The sequence below is a fragment of the Helianthus annuus genome, chromosome 9, assembly GCF_002127325.2.
Source record: "Helianthus annuus cultivar XRQ/B chromosome 9, HanXRQr2.0-SUNRISE, whole genome shotgun sequence".
Taxonomy (NCBI): domain Eukaryota; kingdom Viridiplantae; phylum Streptophyta; class Magnoliopsida; order Asterales; family Asteraceae; genus Helianthus; species Helianthus annuus.
The window spans coordinates 51763280-51789825 of NC_035441.2; positions in this window are offsets into that span (position 1 = coordinate 51763280).

A 26546-nucleotide genomic window follows, 5' to 3' on the forward strand; every position below is an offset into this window, starting at 1 on the left:
GCCCGTGTGAGTGCCCTGTTTTCCCAAGACTTAGTTAGAAGACTTACCGATTTCGATGTTCATCCGCTTGTTCGTAACTTACCAGGCATGATGTTGGTGTTTTTATTCTTCGACCTTTTGAAGCGAGATTTCTTCCTCCTCATCCTCAATGAATCCTTGATAGAGCTTCAGCCGTTGGCCATTGACTTTGAATGGAATTCCATTCCGAGATTTAATTTCTACTACACCGTGTGGGAAAATATGGGTGATGGAAAAAGGTCATGACCACCTAGACTTTAATTTACCCGGAAATAATCAAAGTCGTCAATTGAACAAAAGAACTTGATCTCCTACTCGACATTCATTAGGTTTAATGTATTTATCATGCAAATTTTTCATTCTTTCCTTATAAATTTCGGAGTTAGAGTACGCATAATTCCTTAATTCGTCTAATTCATTTAATTGACAAAATCAATATTTACCGGCAAATTCTAAATCTAAGTTTACATTTTTTATTGCCCAGCAGGCCTTGTGAGCTATTTCTACTGGCAAATGACAACTTTTTCCGAAGACGAGCTTATATGGGGTTGTACCTATTGTTGTTTTATAAGCAGTTCGAAAAGCCCATAGAGCATCATCTAACTTATCGGCCCATCCCTTTTTATTTAACCCTACGGTCTTTTCAAGTATTCGTTTTAAACCTCTATTAATCACTTCGGCTTGTCCGTTTGTTTGAGGGTGATATGCTGTTGAGACCCGGTGATAGACCCATATCTTGTTAAGATTTTTTCAAGTTGATGATTACAAAAATGGGTACCTCTATCACTTATTAATGCTTTAGGTGTGCCAAAACGAGAGAATAGTTTTTTTTCAGAAATCTTACCACGACTCTTCCATCATTTGTTGGAAGTGCCTCGGCTTCGGCCCATTTAGACAAGTAATCTACTGCCACAAGTATATATTTGTTTCCTTTTGACGGTGGGAAAGGTCCCATAAAGTCGAGTCCCCACACATCAAAAATTTCACAAACAAGAATGCCATTTTGTGGCATTTCATTTTTGGAAGAAATATTACTTGATCGTTGGCAAGCATCACATGTCTTGACAAGATTTTGCGCGTCTTTGTAAATGGTAGGCCAATAAAATCCTGAATCAAATACCTTTCGTGCGGTACTAGCAGCACCATGATGTCCTCCGTATGGACCTTCATGACAATGGCGGAGAATTCTTCTTGCCTCGCTACCATGTACGCATCGTCGGATGAGTTGGTCAGCACACATTTTGAAAAGATAAGGATCTTCCCAAAAGTAATGCTTTACATCAGCAAATAATTTTTTTCTTTGGTGATGTGGCCATCCTTTGGCGACTATACCGCTAGCTAGATAATTAGCATAGTCGGCATACCATGGTTCTTCTCTGTACTCCACCATTTCTAGGGACTCCGTTGGAAATTTTTCGTTGATTTGCTCGTCCCTGGTTACCTCCAAAGTTGGGTCTTCTAAGCGCGAAAGATGATCTGCTGCGGTGTTTTCTGCTCATCTTTTGTCTTTTATTTCGATATCAAATTCTTGGAGGAGTAGAATCCACCGAATCAAACGAGGTTTAGCATCTTGTTTCTTGAAAAGGTATCGAATGGCTGCATGATCTGTATAGACTATTGTTTTAGAAAGAACAAGATAAGAACGAAATTTATCAAAAGCAAATACCACAGCTAGTAATTCTTTTTCGATTGTTGTGTAATTTTCTTGTGCATCATTAAGTGTTTTACTAGCATAATAAATTGGGTGAAAATGCTTTTCTTTTCTTTGTCCCAAGACTGCTCCAACTGCAAAGTCAGTTGCATCACACATGATTTCGAAAGGTAATTTCCAATCAGGTGCTATCATGATAGGTGCATTGACTAGCATTTCCTTGAGTGTAAGAAATGCTTGATTGCAATCCTTGTCAAAGATGAAAGGGGCATCTTTTTCAAGTAATTTTGTTAGAGGTCTTCAAATTTTAGAAAAGTCTTTGATAAACCGCCTATAAAATCCGGCATGCCCTAAGAAACTTCTGATTGCTCTAACAAAGGATGGTGGAGGCAATCGAGAAATAGTGTCTATTTTGGCTCGATCAACTTCCATTCCTTCGCTTGAGATTTTGTGACCGAGTACTATTCCCTCCGTTACCATGAAATGGCATTTTTCCCAATTAAGGGCGAGGTTAGTTTCCTCACATCGGGATAGCATTCGTTCGAGATTATCGAGGCATTGGTCGTATGAATCTCCAAAAATAGAAAAGTCGTCTATGAAGACTTCCATTGTCTTTTCTATCATGTCATGGAAGATGGCCACCATGCAACGTTGGAAGGTTGTAGGGGCATTACATAGACCAAATGACATGCGTCGATAAGCAAAAGTTCCATAGGGACATGTGAAAGTTGTCTTTTCTTGGTCTTCGGGTGCTATCGGGATTTGAAAGTAACCTGAAAAACCATCCAAGAAACAATAAAATTTATGACCGGATAATCTTTCTAACATTTGATCAATGAAGGGCAAAGGAAAGTGATCTTTTCTTGTTGCTTCATTTAATCGTCTATAGTCTATACATACTCTCCATCCTATGACGGTTCTCGTTGGTATTAATTCATTCTTTTCATTAGTTATTACCGTCATACCTCCTTTCTTTGGAACTACTTGGACGGGACTTACCCAAGGACTATCGGAGATAGGGTAAATAAGTCCTGCGTCAAGTAATTTGATGACTTCGTTTTTAACCACTTCTTCAACATTTGGATTTACTCTACGTTGTGGTTGTATTACTGATTTGTAGTCATCATTCATTAAAATTTTGTGCGTGCACATGGAAGGACTTATTCCTTTAATATCTACAAGCTTCCAAGTGATCGCATTTTTGTGTTTTTTCAAAAGTTTAATTAATTGTTCTTTTTCTAAACTACTTAATTTAGACGAAATAATTACAGGTGATTTACCATCTTTGTGTAGAAAAGCATATTCCAAACCTTTTGGAAGTTCTCTGAGCTCAAGAGGTGAGTCTTCCGAGGACTCCTTATTTGATTGCTCATTTTGATCAAGAACTTTAAAAGTTTGTTCTATGGCGACCTCTTCTTCAACAAAGTGGTCAATATTTTCACTTGGATCGGGTGGCTCATCTTCATCTTCAATTAGGGGGTCATTATTGCCAAAAGGATATTTCATTGAGCGCTCAAGATCTATGCTCCTTTTGAATGCTCCTAATTGAAGAGGTAGATTGTTGTATTTCCGGTTTTTCAAAGCTTCGTGAGTTTTTACAAAAGGTCGTCCCAACACTAGAGGAATGTCATCGAGGATGACAAAGTCGGTTGGAATTACCATTTGATTTGTTTGAACCAAGACATCCTCAACTATACCGATTGATTTTATCACTTTCCGATCGGATAGAAAAATGGGTATTTGAAGTGGAGAAAAATCACTAATACTTAATTTTTCGAAAATGTAATTAGGCATTATGTTAACACAAAGATCTTTATCAATAAAGGAATTTTGAAAAAACATGGAACCGGTGTAATGTTGATTTCAAATGGGTCTTCTTTTATTAGCGAAGTTTGATCATTAGTTAACTTAATACTTACCATTTCGTCAATTTTAGAGTTAGTGTTAAAAACTTAGCATGAGTGGGTATTAAACAATGATTTTCAAAAGAAGGTGATAAGAGATTAATTTCTTTAAAATTAGACTCTTCTTGAATTTTAACGTTGACGGACTCACCTTTTTCGTTGTTTAACTCATGTGTCGGTTTCTCACTTATTTGTTCTTCCATTTTTACCTCTTCAACTATCTCTTTTTTATTTGATTCTTCTCTTGCGCGGGACTCCTCTTCCCTTGCGCGAGATTCTTTTATGTAACGCTCGATAGTTTTAAGGTGTTCTAGTATCCTATTGGTTACTTCGGTCATAGAATAAGGATCGAGATTTTCAAAGCTTGAATCCGGGTGTTCGATCCTTGGTTCCTCGTAGTACTCATATGAAGTAGATGGTTCACACCATTGTTCCTCATTGTAAGTATATGATGGATAAGGGTCGTAATTTTGTTCTTCATAATACTCATATGAGGTGGGTTGTTCACGCCATGGTTCCTCATAATAAGCATACGAAGGTGGTAGCTCATATCTTGGTTCCTCAAAGTATGAGTATGAAGGCTTATACCTTGGTTCATCAAAATATGAGTATGAGGGAGAAGGTTCATACCTTTGGTCTTCATAGGATGTGTATGAAGTTGATGGCTCGTACGTGGGCTCCTCATAGTAGGTGTATGAAGTGGATGGTTGAAATAAGTTACAATATTGTACCGAGTGCGGGTTACCACAATTAGTGCAATAATCTACCCTATAATCATCCTCCTCATAGGTGTAGTTGTAGTCTCTTGAGTATTGATCCATAAGAATCACTCAACAGACCACAACAGAGTCTCGGGACCAGAAAACAAAATAAAAACGGAAACAGAGGTTGGACACGGCCCCGTGTTCAGTGGACATGGCCCGTGTTCAGGATCTGTATCTGGGTGTTTTAATTAAAAGTTACTGGTTTTATTGAGCACGGGGGCGTGTTCAGCGAGCACGACCCCGTGTTCAGACTCTGTATCTGGGTGTTTGATAAAAAATATGCAGCACGGCCCCGTGTTCAGTGAGCACGGCCCGTACTGTAAATACAGACTAAACTAAAATGCAGAAAAATGTGTGCGCGTTTTAAAAAGGTTTTGAAAAACTGATTAGGCCGTCGATTTTAAGCTTTCTTAAAATCCTTGTGTCCCCGGCAACGGCGCCAAAAACTTGATGCGTGTGTAGTGTAATATATTTTAGGTTATATTTTAAGCCCTTTTTACACTTTTTAGCCAAGTTTTGAATTTATAAAACACGATATTTACTAACACTAAACACACATATGGGCAAGTGCACCCATCGTGAGCGTAGTATAGTGTTGGTAAGATACCGAGGTCGTCCAATGACACAAGAGCTTTTAGTACCGGTTTATCCTCAACGTCTAATCAAATCAAAAGTTAGAAAAAGGTTTTTAAACTAGAAAAATAAAACTAACTAAAATGCTGAAAATTAAAATAAAAGTAAAAACAGATAGACAAGATGAATCACTTGGATCCGACTCGTGTGTAGTGTAACCTTTGATTATTTCTGCACTTTTGCACTTTTTAAGAGATTATCTTAGTTATTGTAGTAGGCCAATCTTTTGAAGGTGACGTTACCCTGAACCCAGTAGTTTGAGTCAGCAAGGATACAATCCTAAAGGGTCGGATTATTGAAAGATAATTAATTAAGTTATTAATTCATAATGTGGTAGGCCCCTCTTTTGAAGGTGATGTTACCCTCGGCTAAGTAGTCTGAGTTAGCAGGGATACAGTCCTAAATAGCCGGGTTAAAGTTTTAATAGTAGCTTACTTATGAGGGGATCAAAGAGTTTGGACCCCCGCCAACCAACACCAGTGGGTATTGAAGGAGGTCCTACTAAATTTGACCCAGGTCCTTTGCAGGATCTATACACTAAACAATGGCAAGACTCTTACCAAACCGTTCCCTTAACCCCCGACCAGGTAGCCAACATATCTCCATATAGACCGTGGAGATATGAATGGTGAAAATCTTTTATTTTATATAGACAATAAAATAATGCCAAGACACCATGGACAAACGATAAGGAAGAATCACCGTCAACATAAGAAACTAGTTATTAAAGTCATTAATACATAACCATGTAAAAAGTGCGAAGAGATTAAAAATAAAAAGTATTACACTACACACTTGTCTTCACCAAGTGATGTAAGAGACTTAGGCAAACATGGCCTTTGATTGTCAAGAACTCTTACGATCAATCTTGGATCCCGAGACGACTCACACACTCTATGATGGACAATGGATGATGGTGGTGGATGATGGTGTTGTAATGGTGGTGGGTGGTGGGTGAAGTGTGAGAGAGGTGGTGTGCCAAGGGATCATCTGCAAATGAGCCAAGCACCCCTATTTATAGCCTGAACAGTAGCTTGGGCACGACCCCGTGTCCATCCTCCTTCTCTTTCTTCTTTAATTGCAGTTTGTCTGCATTAGTTGACCACGCCCCGTTGTCCGCTGGGCACGACCCCGTGTGCAGAAGCGTGTCTGTACTATCAAGATTTCCTCAGATTATGCAAATCTTAGAGTTGACCACGGCCCCGTGTCCACTGGGCACGCCGCCGTGGTGGGTGATAGAAGCTTCTACAGCTTTGTCTTTTCTGCTGACACTTGGGCACGCCCCCGTGCATACTGAGCACGGGGCGTGTTCAGCCTTCTGTTCTCTTGTTTTGCTTGGGAAGATGCTATTGGGAGGCCGTGCATGCCACGTTTGTTCCTTTTCTTGTATATATGTTATATTTTGCGGCCTTTTTGCTCCTTTTGTTCATTTGAGCGCTTTAAATCCTAAAAATACAAAAGGAAGACAAAAACACACTTTTTCCAACATTAGTATTAAAAATGGGTTAGTTTTATGCCACAATTGATGTAATTTATATGTTGCATTTTGTGCACATCAGAAATATGTTCAACATACTTAGATTTTGAAACTCAACATTCAGACATCGGCTGTCGAAAATAAAGTAGAAACAAAATTTTTTTGTATTTTTCAAAGTATATGCTAAAACACTCCGAAAATCTTTTTGTACTTTTTTTTTTACATAAAGCAGCAAAGAAATATTTACAGATAATATTTTTGTTTGAGTTTGCGTTAGAGGATCATATCAGTTTATGACAAATCACTAGCACCTTTGACCTTTTTAGACTTTAAGTTCTAAACGATTCACTTAGATTGTCAGTATACTGATCCACTTAATTTTTCACACAAAGTTCAACTGATTCGAGATACGAGATTTAGTGTTTTAAACACTTAATTTATTCGCATGTCCCACCTCAGAATATACTCCCGTATCAAGATTCCCTATATTCAGTCTTACAGGTGAATACACTGTGACACCTGTGTCACTGCGACCATCAAACAAATACCATATTAATGAAATATTGTGTTTCATACTTGGTATTTGTAAAAATATGTGTATCGTTTTCACATATCAATTCTTGTTCGATTTCGGGCTTTAAATCACTTTCTAGAAGGTTATACGCGATCTGATGCGTAAATATAACCAGTTTAATGCAACAAACACTCCAGAACAGTGACATAGGCTTAACATACCTTAACTAACCTTTACATAACTTAGAAATAAGTTTTGGAAGTTTTGGTGTGGCGAAATCAAGTTTATTCGCTTACAGGGACTAATTTTGACAAACTACGAAAGTATGCCGATTCGTACTGTAACGAACATTCCGGAACTTGATCATAAGTTAAATATGCCCTAAATATCCTTTACATAGCTTAGAAATAGGCTTTGAGGTGTTTGGTGGGCAAAAATAAACTTTCTTGATCAATAGGGACTAAAAGCGTCAAAAAGTGCATAAGTTTGCATTTTCGCGCATATCTTACGTTCTGAATATATCCGGACACCAAAAAATTTATGTAATCATTAAAATATTTTATTTTAGTGATTGGCTTGATAAAATTCCATTCGTCGCGTGATTTGGATCATTTTCCGCGTCCGTTCGTGTTTCGTCGTAATTAACCGAACAACGCAACCGTACGACCAAACGAACCAACATTCGAGATATTTTTGAGCATATTTTAAGTTCCCTATACTTTAACTTCATTTTAGAGCCTTGAAATGGGGTTAACGGGGCTTAAAAGTGCCAAAAACTGAGTTTATCAAGTGCAGGGACCTAAATTGTCATTTCTGGATAGTTAGCTCTGGCGGGCCGCGTAAGATTTCCCTTCATCTTACACGGGGAACGTAGACCTCCCAGATCAGCAAAACTGATTTTCTGAATCAGCAGCTGGTATTCAGGCTTTGGGACATGGTTTTAAACACTCTAGGGGCAAGATTTTGATGGTTTTTATGCTCCCATTGTATTACAAAACCTTGGGCCCAAGTGTAAGGTCTTGATTAAAGCTCGGGAATCGAGGAACGATCTTAACAGTGGACCGAATCCTATATATACCCACCAAGATTTCATTTCATTTCCCACATTATCTGATCTTAATGCTCTAAGTTGAAGCTTTATGCTTCATACCTGAGTATTTAGATCAAGATCCTCCTAGCATGGACCCTTTGTAAGCTTCTTTCGTTCTTTTATGCGTTTTTAAGCGTGAAAGTCAAAAAGCGTTTGACTTTCTGCTTTGACCAGTCTTTGGTCAACACGAAGTTCATTTGAACTTCGTAACGTGAGCGTAATCACGATGGTTATAGTCTCTTGTGACTATACCTACTGATTACCACGTTATTTAGGCGTAGTGACGAGTAATAGTTTCGGTCAAAATTCGTATTCTTGCGTATTTTGCAACCAAACTATTCTTGGGTATCAAAACCGTTTTTTTGATATCAAACTTGTTTTCAAACCTTGTTAAACATGTTTAACTCATCACTTTTAGATTAGTGCTTGTGTTGGGTCGTAAGATAAGCGGTCTAAACAACCGCTTAGACTTTCGAACCCAACCCGTTTAGTCGATCTTCAGGATCCGATCAAGCATGTTAGTGACCATAGTTGTATTGGGAATAACCTTCTGAGGTTATACCTTATGGTCACTTCGTTTAGTTAGTTGTATGATAAGTAGTTTATATGCCTTAGGAAAATGACCAAAATGCCCTTTTTTACGCATAAATTCATTTTAAGCATATGTAACCTAAATTTTGACATCTAAACTGAATAGGCAACATTATTAGACATGTTAAGGCATATAATACTTGTCATAGGACTAGTTAGGCGATCCGAACGCGTTTTACGCGAACGACGCGTTAAAGTAGCGTAAGCTACCTAAACGAGTCGTAATGGGTCGTAAGCACTTAGGTTTGGTTTCATTTTAGAATCTAGGCTTTGTTAAACCATATTACATGAGTCCCTACACTCGTTTGGTTTACGAAACCTCATTTTATCTGATCCTTCGATTTAGGTCCGTTTATTGACATAATTACCTATATTAGGTGCCGTTTGATTTCCGTGATCCCTCTAGCTTTGCTTGGCTGTTAGTCAAGACTTCTAAGCATCCTCAAGTGAGTACATAGTCCTCTCTTTTACTGTGTTTTTCAAACTGTTGTGGGGTGATACACATGTGCCTACTTGTTACTTTCATGTTTTTTTTATGATTTTATATCATATGCTTGTTATGTTCATTAGTACATATATAGTACATGATTTCATTATGTTTTGCTATGTATGTTCACTTAATATGCTAGCACATTGTTTTACATTTTGAACCATTTGTAACCGTTTGATTTATGCGAACCGTTTGTAACCGTTTGATTTGTGTGAACCGTCTGTAACCGTTTGATTTGTGTGAACCGTTTGTAACTGTTTGATTTATATGAACTGTTTGTAACTGTTTGATTATGTCAAACGTTTGGTATTGTTTGAACTCTTATATTAGGGAAGTGATTAGGTAACGGGGCGGGTGTAATGTGCTAAAAGCATGGTGGATACGCCGCTGGTACTTCCTATATATAAGTGTTTTTAAGACATTATATATCGTTGCATTATCTGGATCACTTGGGCAAGGTTATCAAAATAAAAGTTATATTACAAGGTTTTTCTAATAATATATAACATTCGAGTTTGATTTCAAAAACGATTTACAATTTGGGTTTATATAAACAAATGTTTTGGAGTTAAGATTCATGGTATCGAGGTTTTATAAAATAAATCTGTTTTGAATTAGTTATTTCATTTTACATTCCAAACATTTTACAAAACTTGGTTTTCTAATTATCAATTTACAAAAGTATTTAAGTTATATTTTCAAAACATAAACGAGCCATGAATCTGACACTCTCATAAAATCCTATGTACTCGCCGACATTTTTATGCTGACGTATTTTCACATGTGTTTCAGGTACCATAGTTGGTGATATTTAATGGTGATATTGATGCATGCTCACATAGGAACGGACGAGGCCTTAGTGACTTAATAATAATGAAAGTCTATTTTTTCATGTTTTGTTTCTAATTTCAATGTAATGTAATACATTTAATTTAATTTAATAAAACAGAACTTCAATCCATGTGTTATGAAACAATGATTCAGTTACAACACTCCTCGACGTTTCCGCCACGATTTGTTGTTTTTCGTGGTCGGGGTGTGACAGAAAAGTTGGTATCAGAGCTCATGGTTATAGGGAATTAGGTTATTAGTAATGCTTTGACCTATTCTATAACCTTCCTAGGACCCTAATGCGAGTTTACTTGCGTTTAGTCATAAAACAACACCGTCACTTATCCTTAGGTGACAACCACAGCAAGAACACAAATTTTGAATCTTCTTTCAAAACTAATCATCTGTTCTAGGATGATTCATTATAAGGTTTTAAACCTTCAAAGTTTTCAAGATCCCGTTAAAGTTTGGGTCTTATAATGTGAACACGTGCAATCTAGAAGGGTGGACGCCTGTACTCAGAGTTTTCTGTCTAAGGCTAGAGTGTTCGTACAAATCCACATAATCGGACCAGTCATTCTTACCTGGGAACTCTTGGAGTGAGTGTCCACTTATAGGCTAAAGCATGTCTTCGTGATACACTAATGAGACCCGCTTACTTTGATTAGTCACCATCTCATTTGTTTGCCTTAGGTAACAAACAAACGATCACAAATTTCATGCGTTGTCATTCTCTTTTGATTATCTTTTGCTTGTTTCCTCCTATGCCTTCCATTATCTTCAAGATGCCTCTTCATCGCAACAACACGCAAATGTCCGAACCAGGTGCTGCAATTACCCAGCAAATAGGCGTCATACTCCAGAGGACCGTTGATTTAGCTATCACCATGACTCACCTCAGGCATGAAGCCGTACAAGGGAACCGCTTTTTGGTGCAATCAATGTAACCGTCATCATCTGAATCAAATACCCTGTTTCAAATGTACCCACAGTAGACGATGGGGACATTTGGTTAAATGTGCCGCTTTGGTATCCAAAGCAACGCTGTTGTAAACCCTGTTGCTGCTCAACCTCCAAATTCTGTTTCATTTGTCGCCATGACATATCTAGCACCTCAGCTTCATGAACTTTCTACCTTGTGTATCGACCTAAGCACGCCTAGCGCAAGGTGTCAAAACACCTCTCGTTACACAAATTCCAAAATCTATATAGGATCTTTCTATCCTATAATTAAGATCCTTGTGGATGGATAGCGTTCATCGGAGCCCTTAATTGAATTCTTTGTATGATTCAATACGTACATTATGATTCAATAAGGACAAAGCCGAATTCCTATTAAGATCTTTGTATATTCGTGGTTTGATTCTTGAAAATGATTAAAGTGCCAAATGAAATCCACGGATTGGATTCCTGGTGTGCTTTAAATATCCGTGTCCAAAGATAACAAATTAAAGGCCAAGTTAAACAATTATGTAATTATGTGCTTATGTGTTCCCTTTTATGTTTTTGGTGTGATCCGAATTTTTCGTTATCCAAATCCTCGTAGAATCTTCCATATCTTCGTATAAGGGATTCATAGTAGGATATCCAAAGGTACTACCTTAACTCTTTAATGGGCTTCTACGTAATAGTTAAGACCCTTGGATTATAAAGTACTATTCCATAATTAGACCCCTTGAATGGTCTAGTTAAACAAATTTATCCAAAAATCTGGTTAGGAATATCATGTGATGATATAGTTGAAAAGACTCCTTGGTGGTCTATTTAAAGAGATCATTTGTTGATCTAATTAAACGGACCCTATGGTAGTCTAGTCACACTCATCACAGGTTTGATTTTCTTCACATTATGAAATGCACTGTGCGGACTGTGCAAGGAATTACGTAATTATGGATGCATACATAATTATGGAATTTAGTGCACAGAAACCACAGCAAGTTTTGTCGTGTGTCTAGAATTAACTCTATTCACTTCCATTTCTGATGAAGCACCAGTTGAAAATGACCCCATCCGTTCATTGTCGTTTCTGAAGAATGTATGTTGAGGGAAATGAATATCCTTTTAAGTTAGTTCTATTAATTTCGATTTCCGATGAGGCACCCATAGAAGATGACTCCGTCCGTTCATTTTCGTTTCTGAAGAATGTCCATTGAGGAAATGAATATCTTTTTGTTTATTCCTTCATTTCCGTTTCTGATGAGGCACCCGTAGAAAATGACTCCGTCCGTTCATTTTCGTTTCTGAAGAATGTCCGTTGAGGAAATGAATATCCTTTTGTTTATTCGTTCATTTTCCATTTCTGAAGAATATCTGTTGAAAATGACTCAGTTTGTTCATGTTCGTTTCTGAAGAATGTTCCGTTGAGGGAAATGAATATCCTTTTGTTTGTTCCTTCATTTTCCATTTCTGATGAATACCTGTTGAAAATGACTCCGTCTGTTCATTTTCGTTTCTGAAGAATGTCCGTTGAGGGAAATGATAGGATTATGCCTTGCATATCTTTGATGGGTTATTCTACGCAAATAGATAAACACCATAGATTCCATGCAAGACAATCATTTAACACAGCGTCACAGATAGACTCCTACGAATAAATTTCGGGACGAAATTTCCTAAAGTAGGGGAGACTGTGACACCTATGTCACTGCGACCATTAAACAAATACCAAATTAATAAAATTTTGCGTTTCATACTTGGGATTTGTAAAAATATGTGTATCGTTGCACATATCAATTCTTGTTCGATTTCGGGCTTTAAATCGCTTTCTAGAAGGTTATACGCGATCTGATGCGTAAATATAACCAGTTTAATGCAACAAACACTCCGGAATAGTGACATTGGCTTAACATACCTTAAATAACCTTTACATAACTTAGAAATAAGTTTTGGAAGGTTTGGTGTGGCGAAATCAAGTTTATTTGCTTACAGGGACTAATTTCGACAAACTACGAAAGTATGTCGATTCGTATTGTAACGAACATTCCAGAACTTGATCATAAGTTAAATATGCCCTAATTATCCTTTACATAGCTTAGAAATAGGCTTTGAGGTGTTTGGTGCGCAAAAATAAACTTTCTTGATCAATAGGGACTAAAAGCGTCAAAAAGTGCATAAGTTTGCATTTTCGCGCATATCTTACGTTCTGAATATATCCGGACACCAAAAAATTTATGTAATCATTAAAATATTTTATTTTAGTGATTGGCTTGATAAAATTCCATTCGTCGCGTGATTTGGATCATTTTCCGCGTCCGTTCGTGTTTCGTCGTAATTAACCGAACAACGCAACCGTACGACCAAACGAACCGACATCCGAGGTATTTTTGAGCATATTTTAAGTTCCCTATACTTTAACTTCATTTTAGAGCCTTGAAATGGGGTTAACGGGGCTTAAAAGTGCCAAAAACTGAGTTTATCAAGTGCAGGGACCTAAATTGTCATTTATGGATAGTTAGCTCTGGCGGGCCGCGTAAGATTTTCCTTCATCTTACGCGGGGCGCGTAGACCTCCCAGATCAGCAAAGCTGATTTTCTGAATCAGCAGCTGGTATTCAGGCTTTGGGACATGGTTTTAAACACTGTAGGGGCAAGATTTTGATGGTTTTTATGCTCCCATTGTATTACAAAACCTTGGGCCCAAGTGTAAGGTCTTAATTAAAGCTCGGGAATCGAGGAACGATCTTAACGGTGGACCGAATCCTATATATACCCACCAAGATTTCATTTCATTTCCCACATGATCTGATCTTAATGCTCTAAGTTGAAGCTTTATGCTTCATACCTGAGTATTTAGATCAAGATCCTCCTAGCATGGACCCTTTGTAAGCTTCTTTCGTTCTTTTATGCGTTTTTAAGCGTGAAAGTCAAACAGCGTTTGACTTTCTACTTTGACCAGTCTTTGGACAACACGAAGTTCATTTGAACTTCGTAACGTGAGCGTAATCACGATGGTTATAGTCTCTTGTGACTATACCTACTGATTACCACGTTATTTAGGTGTAGTGACGAGTTATAGTTTCGGTCAAAATGCGTATTATTGCGTATTTTGCAACCAAACTATTCTTGGGTATCAAAACCGTTTGTTTTGATATCAAACTTGTTTTCAAACCTTGTTAAACATGTTTAACTCGTCACTTTTAGATTAGTGCTTGTTTAGGGTCGTAAGATAAGCGGTCTAAACAACCGCTTAGACTTTCGAACCCGACCTGTTTGGTCGATCTTTAGGATCTGATCAAGCATGTTTAGTGACCACAGTTATATAGGGAATAACCTTCCGAGGTTATACCTTATGGTCACTTCGTTTAGTTAGTTGTATGATAGATAGTTTATATGCCTTAGGAAAATGACCAAAATGCCATTTTTTACGCATAAATTTATTTTAAGCATATGTAACCTAAATTTTGACATCTAAACTGAATAGGCAACATTAGACATGTTAAGGCATATAATACTTTTCATAGGACTAGTTAGGCGATCCGAACGCGCGTTACGCGAACGACGCGTTAAAGTAGCGTAAGCTACCTAAACGAGTCGTAATGGGTCGTAAGCACTTAGGTTAGGTTTCGTTTTAGAATGTAGGCTTTGTTAAACCATATTACATGAGTCCCTACACTCATTTGGCTTACGAAACCTCATTTTATCCGATCCTCCGATTTAGGTCCGTATAGTAACATAATTACCTATATTAGGTGCCGTTTGATTTCCATGATCCCTCTAGCTTTGCTTGGCTGTTAGTCAAGACTTCTAAGCATCCTCAAGTGAGTACATAGTCCTCTCTTTTACTGTTTTTTTCAAACTGTTTTGGGGTGATACACATGTGCCTACTTGTTACTTTCATGTTTTTTTTATGATTTTATATCATATGCTTGTTATGTTCATTAGTACATATATAGTACATGATTTCATTATGTTTTGCTATGTATGTTCACTTAACATGCTAGCACATTGTTTTACATTTTGAACCATTTGTAACCGTTTGATTTGTGCGAACCATTTGTAACCATTTGAGTTGTGTGAACCGTTTGTAACCGTCTGATTTGTGTAAACCGTTTGTAACTGTTTGATTTATATGAACCGTTTGTAACGGTTTGATTATGTCAACCGTTTGGTATTGTCTGAACTGCTATATTAGGGAAGTGATTAGGTAACGGGGCGGGTGTAATTTGCTAAAAGCATGGTAGATACGCCGCTGGTACTTCCTATATATAAGTGCTTTTAATACATTATATATCGTTGCATTATCTAGATCACTTGGGCAAGGTTATCAAAATAAAAGTTATATTACAAGGTTTTTCTAATAATATATAACATTCGAGTTTTATTTCAAAAACGATTTACAATTTGGGTTTATATAAACAAATGTTTTGGAGTTAAGATTCATGGTATCGACGTTTTATAAAATAAATCTGTTTTGAATTAGTTATTTCATTTTACATTACAAACATTTTACAAAACTTGGTTTTCTAATTATCAATTTACAAAATTATTTAAGTTATATTTTCAAAACATAAACGAGCCATGAATCTGACACTCTCATAAAATCCTATGTACTCGCCGACATTTTTATGCTGACGTATTTTCACATGTGTTTCAGGTACCATAGTTGGTGATATTTGATGATGATATTGATGCATGCTCACATAGGAACGGACGAGGCCTTAGTGACTTAATAACAATGAAAGTCTATCTGTTCATGTTTTGTTTCTAATTTCAATGTAATGTAATACATTTAATTTAATAAAACAGAACTTCAATCCATGTGTTATGAAACAATGATTCTGTTACAACACTCCTCGACGTTTCCGCCACGATTTGTTGTTTTTCGTGGTCGGGGTGTGACAGAAAAGTTGGTATCAGAGCTCATGGTTATAGGGAATTAGGTTATTAGTAATGCTTTGACCTATTCTATAACCTTCCTAGGACCCTAACGCGAGTTTACTTGCGTTTAATCATAAAACAACACTGTCACTTATCCTTAGGTGACAACCACAACAAGAACACAAATTTCGAATCTTCTTTGAAAACTAATCATCTGTTCTTGGATGATTCATTATAAGGTTTTAAACCTTCAAAGTTTTCAAGATCCCATTAAAGTTTGGGTCTTATAATGTGAACATGTGCAATCTAGAAGGGTGGACGCCTGTACTCTGAGTTTTCTGTCTAAGGCTAGAGTGTTCGTACAAATCCACATAATCGGACCAGTCATTCTTACCTGGGAACTCTTGGAGTGAGTGTCCACTTATAGGCTAAAGCATGTCTTCGCGGTACATTAATGGGACCCGCTTACTTTGATTAGTCACCAACTCATTTGTTTGCCTTAGGTAACAAACAAACGGTCACAAATTTCATGCGTTGTCATTGTCTTTTGATTATCTTTTGCTTGTTTCCTCCTATGCCTTCCATTATCTTCAAGATGCCTCTTCATCGCAACAACACTCAAATGTCCGAACCAGGTGCTGCAATTACCCAGCAAATAGGCGTCATACTCCAGAGGACCGTTGATTTAGCTATCACCATGACTCACCTCAGGGATGACTCCGTACAAGGGAACCGCTTTTTGGTGCAATCAATGTAACCGTCATCATCCGAATCAAATACCCTGTTTCAAATGTACCCACAGTGGACGATGGGGACATTTGGTTAAATGTGCCGCTTTGGTATCCAAAGCAACGCTGTTGTAAATCCTGTTGCTGCTCAACCTCCAAATTCTGTTTCATATGTCGCCATGACATATCTAGCACCTCAGCTTCATGAACTTTCTACCTTGTGTATCGACCTAAGCACGCCTAGCGCAAGGTGTCGAAACACCTCTCGTTACACAAATTCCAAAATCTATATAGGATCTTTCTATCCTATAATTAAGATCCTTGTGGATGGATAGCGTTCATCGGAGCCCTTAATTGAATTCTTTGTATGATTCAATACGTACATTATGATTCAATAAGGACAAAGCCGAATTCCTATTAAGATCTTCGTATATTCGTGGTTTGATTCTTGAAAATGATTAAAGTGCCAAATGAAATCCACGGATTGGATTCCTGGTGTGCTTTAAATATCCGTGTCCAAAGATAACAAATTAAAGGCCAAGTTAAACAATTATGTGATTATGTGCTTATGTGTTCCCTTTTATGTTTTTGGTGTGACCCGAATTTTTCATTATCCAAATCCTCGTAGAATCTTCCATATCTTCGTATAATGGATTCATAGTAGGATATCCAAAGGTACTACCTTAACTCTTTAATGGGCTTCTACGTAATAGTTAAGACCCTTGGATTATAAAGTACTATTCCATAATTAGACCCCTTGAATGGTCTAGTTTAACAAATTGATCCAAAAATCTGGTTGGGGATATCATGTGATGATATAGTTGAAAAGACTCCTTGGTGGTCTATTTAAAGAGATCATTTGTCGATCTAATTAAACGGACCCTATGGTAGTCTAGTCACACTCATCACAGGTTTATTTTCTTCACATTATGAAATGCACTGTGCGGACTGTCCAAGGAATTATGTAATTATGGATGCATACATAATTATGGAATTTAGTGCACAGAAACCACAGCAAGTTTTGTCATGTGTCTAGAATTAACTCTATTCACTTCCATTTCTGATGAAGCACCTGTTGAAAATGACTCTGTCCGTTCATTTTCGTTTCTGAAGAATGTCTGTTGAGGGAAATGAATACCCTTTTAAGTTAATTCTATTAATTTCCATTTCCGATGAGGCACCCATAGAAGATGACTCCGTCCGTTCATTTTCGTTTCTGAAGAATGTCCATTGAGGAAATGAATATCCTTTTGTTTATTCCTTCATTTCCGTTTCTGATGAGGCACCCGTAGAAAATGACTCCGTCCGTTCATTTTCGTTTCTGAAGAATGTCCGTTGAGGAAATGACTATCCTTTTTTTTTATTCGTTCATTTTCCATTTCTGAAGAATATCTGTCGAAAATGACTCCGTTTGTTCATTTTCGTTTCTGAAGAATGTTCCGTTGAGGGAAATGAATATCCTTTTGTTTATTCCTTCATTTTCCATTTCTGATGAACACCTGTTGAAAATGACTCCGTCTGTTCATTTTCGTTTCTGAAGAATGTCCGTTGAGGGAAATGATAGGATTATGCCTTGCATATCATTGATGGGTTATTCTACGCAAATAGATAAACAGCCTAGATTCCATGCAAGACAATCATTTAACACAGCGTCACAGACAGACTCCTACGAATAAATGTCGGGATGAAATTTCCTAAAGTAGGGGAGACTGTGACACCTATGTCACTGCGACCATTAAACAAATACCAAATTAATAAAATTTTGCGTTTCATACTTGGGATTTGTAAAAATATGTGTATCGTTTGCACATATCAATTCTTGTTCGATTTCGGGCTTTAAATTGCTTTCTGGAAGGTTATACGCGATCTGATGCGTAAATATAACCAGTTTAATGCAACAAACACTCCGGAATAGTGACATTGGCTTAACATACCTTAAATAACCTTTACATAACTTAGAAATAAGTTTTGGAAGGTTTGGTGTGGCGAAATCAAGTTTATTCGCTTACAGGGACTAATTTCGACAAACTACGAAAGTATGCCAATTCGTACTGTAACGAACATTCCAGAACTTGATCATAAGTTAAATATGCCCTAATTATCCTTTACATAGCTTAGAAATAGGCTTTGAGGTGTTTGGTGCGCAAAAATAAACTTTCTTGATCAATAGGGACTAAAAGCGTCAAAAAGTGCATAAGTTTGCATTTTCGCGCATATCTTACGTTCTGAATATATCCGGAAACCAAAAAATTTATGTAATCATTAAAATATTTTATTTTAGTGATTGGCTTGATAAAATTCCATTCGTCGCGTGATTTGGATCATTTTCCGCGTCCGTTCGTGTTTCGTCGTAATTAACCGAACAACGCAACCGTACGACCAAACGAACCGACATCCGAGGTAATTTTGAGCATATTTTAAGTTCCCTATACTTTAACTTCATTTTAGAGCCTTGAAATGGGGTTAACGGGGCTTAAAAGTGCCAAAAACTGAGTTTATTAAGTGCAGGGACCTAAATTTTCATTTCTGGATAGTTAGCTCTGGCGGGCCGCGTAAGATTTTCCTTCATCTTACGCGGGGCGCGTAGACCTCCCAGATCAGCAAAACTGATTTTCTGAATCAGCAGCTGGTATTCAGGCTTTGGGACATGGTTTTAAACACTGTAGGGGCAAGATTTTGATGGTTTTTATGCTCCCATTGTATTACAAAACCTTGGGCCCAAGTGTAAGGTCTTGATTAAAGCTCGGGAATCGAGGAACGATCTTAACGGTGGATCGAATCCTATATATACCCACCAAGATTTCATTTCATTTCCCACATGATCTGATCTTAATGCTCTAAGTTGAAGCTTTATGCTTCATACCTGAGTATTTAGATCAAGATCCTCCTAGCATGGACCCTTTGTAAGCTTCTTTCGTTCTTTTATGTGTTTTTAAGCGTGAAAGTCAAACAGCGTTTGACTTTCTGCTTTGACCAGTCTTTGGGCAACACGAAGTTCGTTTGAACTTCGTAACGTGAGCGTAATCACGATGGTTATAGTCTCTTGTGACTATACCTACTGATTACCACGTTATTTAGGCGTAGTGACGAGTTATAGTTTCGGTCAAAATGCGTATTATTGCGTATTTTGTAACCAAACTATTCTTGGGTATCAAAACCGTTTGTTTTGATATCAAACTTGTTTTCAAACCTTGTTAAACATGTTTAACTCGTCACTTTTAGATTAGTGCTTGTGAAGGGTCGTAAGATAAGCGGTCTAAACAACCGCTTAGACTTTCGAACCCGACCCGTTTGGTCGATCTTTAGGATCCGATCAAGCATGTTTAGTGACCATAGTTATATAGGGAATAACCTTCCGAGGTTATACCTTATGGTCACTTCGTTTAGTTAGTTGTATGATAGGTAGTTTATATGCCTTAGGAAAATGACCAAAATGCCATTTTTTACGCAAAAATTCATTTTAAGCATATGTAACCTAAATTTTGACATCTAAACTGAATAGGCAACATTATACATGTTAAGGCATATAATACTTTTCATAGGACTAGTTAGGCGATCCGAACGCGCGTTACGCGAACGACGCGTTAAAGTAGCTTAAGCTACCTAAACGAGTCGTAATGGGTCGTAAGCACTTAGGTTAGGTTTCGTTTTAGAATGTAGGCTTTGTTAAAACATATTACATGAGTCCCTAACTCATTTGGCTTACGAAACCTCATTTTATCCGATCCTCCGATTTAGGTCCGTATATTAACATAATTACCAATATTAGGTGCCGTTTGATTTCCGTGATCCCTCTAGCTTTGCTTGGTTGTTAGTCAAGACTTCTAAGCATCCTCAAGTGAGTACATAGTCCCATCTTTTACTATTTTTTTCAAACTGTTTTGGGGTGATACACATGTGCCTACTTGTTATTTTCATGTTTTTTTATGATTTTATATCATATGCTTGTTATGTTCATTAATACATATATAGTACATGATTTCATTATGTTTTGCTATGTATGTTCTTCACTTAACATGCTAGCACATTGTTTTACATTTTGAACCGTTTGTAACCGCTTGATTTGTGCGAACCGTTTGTAACCGCTCGATTTGTGTGAACCGTTTGTAACCGTTTGATTTGTGTAAACCATTTGTAACTGTTTGATTTATATGAACCGTTTGTAACTATTTGATTATGTGAACCATTTGGTATTGTTTAAACCGTTAGGTTAGGGAAGTGATTAGGTAATGGGGCGGGTGTAATGTGTTAAAAGCATGGTGGATACGCCGCAGGTACTTCCTATATATAAGTGCTTTTAATTCATTATTTATCGTTGCGTTATCTAGATCACTTGGGCAAGGTTATCAAAATAAAAGTTATATTACAAGGTTTTTCTGACAATATATAACATTCGAGTTTTATTTCAAAAACAATTTACAATTTGGGTTTATATAAAGAAATGTTTTGGAGTTAAGATTCATGGTATCGAGGTTTTATAAAATAATATGTTTTGAATTAGTTATTTCAATTTACATTACAAACATCTTACAAAACTTGGTTTTCTAATTATCAATTTACAAAAGTATTTAAGTTATATTTTTAAAACATAAACAAGCCATGAATCTGACACTCTCATAAAATCCTATGTACTCGTCGGCATTTTTATGCTGACGTATTTTCACATGTGTTTCAGGTACTATAGTTGGTGATATTTGATGATGATATTGATGCATGCTCACATAGGAACGGACGAGGCCTTAGTGACTTAATAACAATGAAAGTCTATTTGTTCATGTTTTGTTTCTAATTTCAATGTAATGTAATACATTTAATTTAATAAAACAGAACTTCAATCCATGTATTATGAAAGAATGATTCTGTTACAACACTCCTCGACGTTTCCGCCACGATTTGTTATTTTTTGTGGTTGGGGTGTGACATATACTATATTGATATTTGTACTCTGGGTTAGTGCGAGACCTTGAGAGCTCAGGTATGAACTACCATTCAGTCAAAGAGATGAAGACTCGACTTTAGGTGTGTCTCACTTAGGGATCTTCTTTACAACTGCACTTGATTTATATCTTTTGATATTTTTCAATTTTTAAGCAGAGGGTAAGCATTAAGCACACAAAGTATTATACAAGGTTTAGGCCATTGCTGATGCAAAATCAGAAGACCAGGTATAATACCCCAGATATCAAATAGTATAAAGACCTAGTATCTCGGAATCAGGCAACCTCTCAAACAAGATTTCGGATGTTATCCATATATCCGAGAGATATTCCCCACGAAATAAGCTAGATATTGATTTTATGTTTATATCTTGAAATCAATCTATTAAATGTGTAAAAACCTACTGGCATATCACCGGTGAGACCAATTATCACATTTAACTTTCCATTTCTTTAGCATGCCATGACTGTCTTACTGATGTACTATCATTTCCTCTTTTTACACAAAAACTCATTTTGAATTTTCTCATGTTTTTGGCTTTTTCAAATTTTTAAATGTTTTTGTATTTTCTGAAAATATTTACTCCCCATAAAATCCAAAACATATAAAGAAATTTGATAACCGATGTAGATAGCTTTGTCTCGCCATCCATTTTCTGCTTAGACACACTCTGTCTTGCATAAAGTACCCCCATGAATTACTACACATTGATTTTTAACAATGTTAAAACCACTTAATCATTTGTTAAATAATCATGTTTTTCAGCAGTGAGGGTTTCGGCATATTCAATCAAAACATCTTTTTGTAAACTTTTTGATTTTTGACAAATTTAAAAGACAAACATATTTTTTTCATTTTTTCAATTTTTTAACAAAGTAAAATCATATTTTTGGTTTTTAAATTTTATATTTTTAGGGTTTTCAATTTATGGTTTATTTATATACAAAAACAAACTAACTCCCTGTTTTTCAATCTCAGGGATTGATGTGTGAAAAATGCCACATATAAATTACATCAAATGAGGCATAAAACTAACCATTTTTTAGTACTAATGTTGGAAAAAGCGTGTTTCTTTCTTTCTTTTGAATTTACAGGACCAAACGAGCTTAAACAAACAAAAGGAGCAAATAAACTGCCAAACCCAACATAAATACGAAAAGAAGGAATAAACGTGACATGCCCAAAGCAAAAACAAGGAAGCAGAAGACTGACCATGGGGCCATGCACAGGTGAACACGGGGCGTGGTCAGGGACCTGCGCAAATTTCAAACCTTTAGAAGCTTCCACGCCCACCACGGGGGCGTGCCCAGCTCAGCACGGGGCGTGGTCAATGCAAAGATACGCAAAATCTTGATAGTACAGATAAGAGTTGACCACGGGGTCGTGCCCAGGAGACACGGGGTCGTGTGGGGCCCTCTGCTGACACTTGCAATTAATGAAGGAAGAGAAAAGGCTGGTCACGAGGCGTGCCCGTTGGGCACGGGGCCGTGACCAGAGCTCTGTGCAGCCTATAAACAGGGGTGCTTGGTTTACATGAAAGGCATCCCTTGGCAAACCACTACTCTCCCACTTTGCCACCACTCCACCACCACTACAACACCAATACCCACCACCATCATCCATCATCCATCTTTAGACTGTGTAGTAGTCTCGGGATTCAAGATTGATTGTAAGGGTTCTTGCCAATCAAAGGCCATGTTTGGTTAAGCCTCTTACATCACTTGGTGAAGACAAATCTTTTATGCATTACTTTTGATTTTTAATCTTTCGGCACTTTTTATTTGGGTTTGTATTAATGACATTAATAACTAGTTTCTTATGTTGAGGGTGAATTTTCTTTATCAATTTTCCGTGGTGTCTTGAAGTTACTTTACTATCTATATAAAGTAAGAGATTGCATCATTCATGTCTTTACGGTCTTATAAATGCATGTTGACTACCTGGTCGGGGGTTCGGGGAATGGTTTGGTAAGGTTCTTGCCTTGTTTAGTGTATAGATCGTGCAAGGACCTGGTTCAAGCTTACTAGGACCTCCTTCAATACCCACTGGTATTGGATGGCGGGGGTGTGAATAGCTTGAACCCCTCATATGTAAACTACTATTAATACTTTAAACCGGCTTCTCGGGATTGTATCCTTGCTGACTCAAACCACTTAGCCGAGGTTAATGTCACCTTCAAAAGAGAGGCCTACCACTTTTCGCATTAATAACTAACTTAATTGTCTTTCAATATTCTGGTCCTTTGGGATTGTATCCCTGCTGACTCAAACCACTGGGTTGAGGGTAACGTCACCTTCAAAAGAGGGGCTTACTACTATAACTAAGATAATCTCTTTAAAAGTCTGAAAGTGCGAAAATTATCAAAGGATACATTAAAGACGATTGGATCAAAGTGATTCTATCTTGTCTATCTGTTTTTATTTTATTTTATTTTATTTATCTTTTCATTTTTAGTTTTATTTTTATGTTTCAAAACTTTTCTCAAAAATTTAGATCGATTAGACGTTGAGGATAAACTGGTACTAAAAGCTCTTGTGTCTTTGGACGACCTCGGTATCTTACCAACACTATACTACGCTCACCATGGGTGCACTTGCCCAAGTGTGTGTTTAGTGTTAGTAGAATATCGTGTTTTATAAATTTAAAACTTGACTAATGTGTAAAATGGGCTTAAAATATCAATAAAAATATATCGCGCTTTGCGCACACCAAGTTTTTAACGCCGTTGCCGGGTAAACAAGGATTTTAAGAAAGTTTTAAATCAAAGGCCTAATTATTTTTACTTATTTCTCTATTTTTTAGGATTTTTTCTTAATTTTTCAGTTTCTGCAGAGTTCAGCACGGGTCGTGCTCAGCCAGACACGGGGCCGTGTTCGTCTTCGTTATTAGCAATCTTGTTTTAAGTTAGACAGTAGCTGACCACAGGGTCATGCCCATCCGACACTCCCCCATGTCCACCCCACGTTGCTGAAAACAGAACCGTAAGATCCCGAAGGTTGGTAATTTCTGACAAATTATGAGTGATATTGATTATTTTTACTTTCGCTCCATTTACGGTGAGTGGTGTCAAATATGTGGTGGATTCCATAAAGATTTAGAATGTTTCTTTCTAAATTGCAATCCCCACTATTTGGACCCATCGTTTTCCTGTAACAACCTTAAGATGGGCGAAAGTAAAAACGATCACTATCTCTCGCCCGAATACCCTCAACCATCTCTTTCAGACGACATAACCTCCGAAGAATTATGTTGACTCGAAGAAATAATTCTCCTAAAATTAAAAGTGTGACAACTCGTATTTCGAACCCACTTTTATGTAACGTTACGTGATTATGTGAACTCTATTTGAATAACATGTTATACGTGCCTTGTGTGAAAATGTGAATGCTTGTTTATATGTTGCATGATCCAATCGTACATAGCCCACTCGACTACACAAGCCCATTCGGGCCACACACCTCCGACTCGAGACCATGGGGCAACCCAAGGGAGGGTTCGGCCCATCTCCCTAATCGCATAACACAAGAGATGTTGTAAACATCTCACATTTTTTTACCAAACATACACAAGTTCACAAACCCTAGAACACACACTCTCTCTCTCTCTCTCTCGACTCGGAACCAAGGCAGCCGAACTACCCTGTCCATCGAAGCTGTTGGATTCGGATCACCTTCTATAAATCGGTTAGTGTTTGTTTATTCGTGGATGATGATTTGATTGTATATGATTATGTGTTAGAATTCATGAGTAGGGATGTTTGCATGATAACCGGATGTTATACAATATGTTGCGCGGATTCTTGTTAAGTGGATTTTAAAGCGAATGTTTGTTAAACCGGCTATATGTCTAGGTTAATTGGATGATATGTCATTGTTCCGGGTATTGGAATTAATCGGCTGTGATATTGTGAACTCGGGTAATATGGTTAGATTATAGGGTTTAATTCGATATGTGACAACTCGAAATTTCAAGATTTCTATTTCGCATTTAATGCACGTTCTTGTATTATTTAGTTGGTTGATATCACGATTAGTTGTTATGGAATTTGTATATGTTTTGATTCAATGAAGTGTGTTGTGTGATTATGTGATTATGCATGATTATGTGTTAATTGTGATAAACTTGTCAAATGCATAAACTTGGTGGTGAAACTGTGAAACTATTTGAGATGGTGTACTATTGTAAAATATAATAGTTAAGGGTGTAGAGGGCCATTAGTGAACTTAAACTATACTTAACCCTAAATCATTCACTAAACCACACACACAAGAATTCAAGCACGTACTCTTATTTCTTTGGCTCCCTAGCAATCATCACCATCATCATTGGCACTAGATAATCATCATGCTTGATTCCTCTTTCTCTAGAACCATTCAAGGTAATTGTGTAATCATTGTTAATTGATTGTTGATTGTATCAAGTCTTGATTATGTGTTTCATAAAAACCCTAATTCTTTATGTGATTGTTCTGAGCTTTGATTGATTCTTGTTATTCTGATTTATTATGAAATGATTATGGTTGTATGATTGATCGACTGCCTAATGCCAATCCGTTTGATGTGATGAGCATGTGAATCGTTTAATTGATTTCTATTGTGAACGTATGTAAGTAGGGTTGATTGTATGAACATCAGAACGTAACTGCTTTGATCTTGTTGAGTATGTGGAATGTTTGGAATACACGCATAGTTGAATGTCTGAGTTTATTAAAAACATATATGGTCCGAGTATGTTAATGAAATGTTGCCCGAGTTTAATGAATTTAGTTTGGTCCGAGTATGTTAATGAAAGGTTGTCCGAGTTTAAGGAAATTAGTTTGGTCCGAGTATATTAATGAAAGGTTGTCCGAGTTTATTGATCTTGTAAATGGTCCGAGTTTAATGTACCATCTTTGGACCGAGTTTATTGACCTTGTTAATGGTCCGACTTTATGCAATGTATAAGTGATGTCCGAGTTTATCTAATGATGTTTGGGTCCGAGTTTAGTGATCTTATATTGGACCGAGTTTAGTGATTCTTATATGTCCGAGTTTATTAAATTCCCATTGGACCGAGTTTATCATATGGTCCGAATATAATACTTTGATTGGACCGAGTTTAT